Genomic DNA, 6,648 nt, shown 5'->3' on the forward strand with positions numbered 1-6,648 from the left:
CTTTATTATTGATCTACCTGACTGTTAACTAAATTCTCCTAATAGTTTAAAACTCAGCAATAGTCGCATTATTATATATGCAGATGTTGTCATTGTCTTTTCAGATTCCGCTAATAGAAACCAAAAGATACCTGGTGCCTACATGTAAACTTAAAAAAACTTAAGTTTTAGTTTTTGATAAAAATGGACGTCACATAAAAGAACCATTCCATTTAAAGAATGAATTAATTGAAACTGTTGTCTAATATAAATACCTTGGAGTTATTTTCCAGTCAGGTGGCCTATTTAATTTTGCAAAAGAAGACATATTTAATATTTTTTTAAAACCTTCATATAAAATTAAAAGATGTTTATCTGGCTTAATTGCTTGTATTAAAATAATTTACATTTGTTTGACCATACCATTAAACCTATTTTTTCGTATGGCTCAGTGATTTGGGAAATGTTCAACACTGACTCTGCATCTTGTATAAAAGATGCTACAGATATACTTGAAAAAAAAATAATGTTGCTCATAAAATGAACTTAAAGTTCTATAAGCATATGTTAGGCTTAAATAATAAAAAGTACAACTATTACTGTACAATCAGAATAAGGACGATTTCCTATATGTTTTATTATTGTTATATTTATGATAAGCTATCTGCATAGAGAACATCATTGTGACTCAAATTAATTGAAAGAATCCTTTATATGCAACAACAATATGTGCTGGTATTCCTTTGTTAAATTTATTTTAGAAAAGCTTGAATTGTAAGAAACATGTTGTATTGATTATTCAATTAATTGATTGAAACAACTTATCATGTAAAAGTAAAAGACATTGTTTCGGAAAGCATAGTACATTGATAAAGATAATGTTACTGGAAAGCTGAATACATATCTTTTTCATGAAAGCAATTTCTAAAAAGAAAAACATCTTGATATTGAAGGTTTTTAGTTAAGACATATAGTATGTATATTTTACATAAGTGCCAACCAATTTCTAGTGGAAAAAGAGTGACATAATGATGTCACAGATGACTTGTAATATTTGTTCTCATAACGATATAGAAGTTTCATATTTTAATAAACTGTCCATTATATAATAAAAGTCGGGAATTATTGTTTGCACAAGCTCGCTCATGAGCACTGTAAAAAATTTAATAACTTAGACTGTAAATCAATCTTTTTATGGTTAATGACCATTAAAGATAAATATAAGTAATTTTCTCATCCAGAGTTTGAGTTTGAGGTCCCAAAATTCTGTAAAAGTCTCTTCAAATTTATCTATATAAGTCTTTTTTTTTAATAAAATACACATTACTCTACCTATATGTACGGATATTTCTTCTATATATATATGTAAACTCCAAATACATGCGTTAAACTGCAGTCAAATTTGTTAATGTGCTTATCCAATTCTTGCAATTTAAAACGTATATACATACATGTTTAGTAATTAGTTGCTGTCTGTACATTGGAGAAAACTTACCTGATATTTAATAAATTTGGGGTTTCTTTTTATTTTATCTAACACTGAACACCACATCTTCATGATTATCAGATACAGTTCGAAGGGACATAAGCCTTACATATTTACTGATTGTCTCCCATATTAACTTTCTCCTCAATGTGCATACAAGAACTATTCAGTGCTATATTGTGTTGTGTTGTGTTGTATTTTATATCATTATTATTTTATTGTCATTACAACATTCATTGAAATCATTGTCTGAAATTTAAAACCCGCAAAGGTCAATTATTTGATTAATAAAGTATTTCTGTTGTTATTTCTATTTCTTTTACTATATTCCGCCTTAAAGTGCGAGGTTTGGCATGCCATACAACCAGGTTCAACCCACCACTTTTATTCCCCTTTAAAAGTGTCCTGTACCAAGTCAGGAAGATGGCCATTGTTATAATATTGTTCGTTTCTGTGTGTGTGTTGCATTTTAACGTTGAGTCGTTTGTGTTTTCTCTTATTTTTGAGATAAGACGTGGCACGGTACTTGTCTATCCCAAATTCATATATTTGGTTTTGATGTTATATGTGTTATTCTCGTGTTGTTTTGTCTGTTGCTTGGTCCGTTTCTGTGTGCTGTTGCGTTTCGGTGTTGTGTCGTTGTTCTCCTCTTATATTTAATGCGTTTCCCTCGGTTTTAGTTTGTTACCCCGATTTTGTTTTTTGTCCATGGATTTATGAGTTTTGAACAGCGGTATACTACTGTTGCCTTTATTTAATATGCATAACAGCATCTAAACGTGATTTGTGTTTATCATCTGCTGTTGAAACTCAAAGAACCGTTATTTACGTAAATTGGCATTACCACAAAATTAATTAGACTTATTTACAACCAGAAGGTTATATTTGATTTAAACATCCATATACTTTTCATCAATGAAAATCAATTGTTAATTACTTCGACTGTTTAAAACCTCTTTCTATTAATCGAATACTATCATTTCTACTTGTAAACACAAAAAAGGAAAGAAAAGCACATACGATGTTTATCAGGACTCCAGATTTCAATAGTTACTTATTATACAAAATCTTTTGAGACTTTTTCCTTTTTCAAACAGAACGACGTTTACGGAATTGAATGTACTTTGTGTAGACTACTTTATGTTGGCGAAACTCGATATGCTTTGCCTTACATTATTAATCAACACCAGTCTGTTAATTAAAAAAAAACCGCAAGTCAGGGTTTTTTATATACATTTTAATAAACTGCCTTCTTTATCTGTGAAAGTACGCAGCATCGAGAAAACTTTATCACTATATTGAGTACATCTTTCTTGCAAAATAAAGAAAATGTCTGGACAACAGAACTTGTTACTGTAATGACATATGGTGACAATGATAACTTCAAAGGAATAGGAAAATGTATCAAGTGAAGCCTGCAGTGATGTTAATGTAATGAATTATTTTCAACATCAAAAGTGAAACATACAGTCATTGTTGAAGGTTTCACGGTGATCTATAACTTTTAGTACCTGTGTCATTTTGTCTTTGTGGAGTGTTGTCTTAATGACATTCACATCATACATTCTATTTTTTATTTTTTTTAAAAACAACGTATCTTTATACTAATGCCCAGCAATAAATTACTAGTACACGAGAAACCACTTTTTTGAATAAATGTAACATAAACAATCAAAGATTTCCTCCCAGTTTGGTTTACCCGTTTTGTGTACAATTGTCAGGTAGAAGACGTTTCAACTGTCAAAGCCTAAGGTTTTTCATATGTCAATTGTGTTGAGGAAAATATATAAGTTAAAACATGAAGTAAAATTGAGAATGGAAATGGGGAATGTGTCAAAGAGGTAACAAACCCGACCAAATAAAAAACAACAGCAGAAGGTCACCAACAGGTCTTCAATGAAGCGAGAAATTCCCGCACCCGGAGGCGTCCTTCAGCTGGCCCCAAAACAAAGTATACTAGTTCAGTGATAATGAACGCCATACTTATTTCCAAATTGTACACAAGAAACTAAAATTAAAATAATACAAGACTAACAAAGGCCAGAGGCTCCTGCGGCGGGGTTAAACATGTTTGTGAGATCTCAACCCTCCCCCTATACTCTAACCAATGTAGAAAAGTAAACGCATAACAATACACACATTAAAATTCAGCTCAAGAGAAGTCCGAGTCTGATGTCAGAAGATGTAACCAAAGAAAGAAAAAATGACAATAATACATAAATAACAACAGACTACTAGCAGTTAACTGACATGCCAGCTCCAGACTTCAATTAAACTGACTGAAAGATTATGATTTCATCATATGAACATCAGACACAATCCTTCCCGTTAGGGGTTTAGTATCATACCATCATAACATATATGAGAAGAACATAACCCGTGTCATGCCAACAACTGTTTTTAGAATAAATATGCAATCTTTAATGACTTGACAACAGTATCGTAATTATATCCCTTCTTAATAAGTCTATTGAAAGGTTTTGTAAGTTTCTGAGGTGAATACTGACACCTTTGTGCTTTATAAAGAATATTTCCATAAAAATTGGATGTGAAATACCGGAACGTATAAGAAGTCTGCATGTTGAGCTATATTTACGAATGATGTCTTTATAACGATGATAAAATTTAGTAAATGTTTTGACTAGTTTGTGATATCGAAAACCCTGGTGTAATATTTTTTCAGTAATACATAAATTTCTCTCGTTAAAATCTAAAACATTGTTACATACACGAGCGAATCGTACAAGTTGAGATATATAAACACCGTAAGATGGTGACAAGGGAACGTCACCATCTAAAAACGGATAATTAACGATAGGAAATGAAAAATCATCCCTTTTATCATAAATTTTAGTATTCAGCTTTCCGTTTAGTGATATAGATATCAAGATCGAGGAAATGGCAGTGGTCATTGTTAGTATTAGCTTTATTTAAAGTAAGTTCAGCAGGATAAATTTCATTATTATATATACTGAAGTCGTCATTATTGAGAGCCAAAATATCATCCAAATATCTTAAAGTATTATTAAATTTGTTTATCAGATGTTGTTTTGATGGGTCTTTGCCTATTTTTGTCATAAATTGTAACTCATAACAATACAAAAAGAGGTCCGCAATAAGTGGTGCACAGTTAGTCCCCAATGGAATTCCGATAATCTGACGATATACGGAATCCCGAAAGCGAACAAAAATGTTATCTAGTAAAAATTCAAGGGCATATATAGTATCAAAGCATGTCCAATTACCATGGTTTTTTTGTTTGTTGCTACTAAAAAATGACCTAAAAGAGTTTGAACATATATATTCACATTCAGATTTTTTGAATGCCCATTTAATTAGGCGTGTGAATTTTTTCTTAATGAGAATGTTAGGCAATGTGGTATACAGGGTAGAAAAATCAAAACTTTGAACAGATTCAAAATCACCAATATAAGCATGCAATTTATCAAGTACTTCCAACGAGTTTTTGACACTTCAAAAGTAATTTATTCCACTATTTTTGAAGGCCTTATTTGAACTATTTATTATAAGGTTTTTAATTGTACCAAGTGTGCTGGTAAGAAGAATAGACAATTTAGTAGTTGAACAATGGCTTGAAGACGAAATAAATCTATATTTGTAAGGGGTTTTGTGTTGCTTCGGGAGCCAATACATAGTTGGGACTTTCATTGTATTTGGTTCTGCTTGTAAAGCGGTGGCTAAAAATTTATGTTTGTTACAGATTTCGTTTTCTGAAAATGGAGTCAGTTGGAATGTTGGTGAATTAGTGATTTCCTTTTTCAGAACCTCAATGTAAAAATTACTTCAAACAATAATAATATTATTAGCAGCTTTATCGGCCGGGACAAAAACAAATTCCTTGGCTAGTTCATTTAGTTTATGTTTGATACGAGAAATAGGTTTATTGTGGTTATTGTTAATAGTAAAATGTTCTTTAAAATGATGAATACGTATATCAACTATCTTCATTACTGAATTAAAAAAAGAGTCCAAAGATTTTTTGTCAGTACACAGTTTCGAAAGAATTTTTTAAATCTTTTTAACTGTACTAATTTAACGAGGCTTAAAACGGTAATTTCTCTGTAAAACTCAAGATGACCAAAACAGTGCTTTGTAGTTTCATATTCGATGATAAGAAGCAAGGTTTAGAACTGAGGTCATGGCAATAGGCTATTATACATCTATTTCCTTTGTCTGAGGAAGATTTGCAGATTTGTTCACCCAAGAATATTCATATTTCACAAGGGTGAGCAAAATCTTAAGGTAAATGGATGTTTTGTTCCACTGCCTATGCTTTGTCTACTACCTGCACAAAAAATAATAGTCTGCTTACATTTTTTTTTATCCGCTTGTTTTTATAACTAAACATGACATACAAATTGATACACAACACAGATCAAGAGTTAAATATTAGTCTTTTTGTTTAAACATCTAAAATAAATTTGAACACGATAATGATTTTTTCTATCCCTATTTATACATTAACCGCGCGTAATTTCACACTATGTAGTATTGTTATTTCAGAGGAGAATATAAAGATTTGTTCAATGACACATGGGATAGTCTCGACCAATCAAATATTGATTAAATGATCAATATGTATAAAATTATGATATTGGTATCATTGATAACTCTTTTTATTTACATAAACATGTTTATCCAACAAATCTTTTTTTTCTAAACAAATGTCATTTAAACAATAACACGGTTTTTTTTTCGGTTGAAAAGAACTATGAACAAAGCAGAGAACATTTAGCAAATACACTCATACACTCTTATACTATCCGAATTAAGTTTTTACTTTATGTCCTTTGTGGTTTGATCTGCTCTTCATCATTAATTTTGCATTCGAACTTGTTTATTCATTTCCCTTTGGTCTCGAGCATCACTGACAAAACATTAATTGTCAAAATGCGCATCTGGTGCATTACATTTTATTACTCTGAATTGATTTTATTACTCTGAATTTGTTTTGTTTCATTCTTCCGCAAGAGTAATATAAACAACAAACAAACAATAGAAATTTTAAATTTGGCTGATTATTTGTCATGGCATTTATTCAACAATATTTAACAATATAAACCAATAAACAACCAACATCAACAATCTGGCCAACAAGTTAAAACTTGATGACAATTGGTCACTGAAGGGCAACTAACAGTAAATGCAGAACAATGTTTAGC

The sequence above is a fragment of the Mytilus edulis genome, chromosome 13 (genome assembly GCF_963676685.1).
Source record: "Mytilus edulis chromosome 13, xbMytEdul2.2, whole genome shotgun sequence".
Classification (NCBI taxonomy): Eukaryota; Metazoa; Mollusca; class Bivalvia; order Mytilida; family Mytilidae; genus Mytilus; species Mytilus edulis.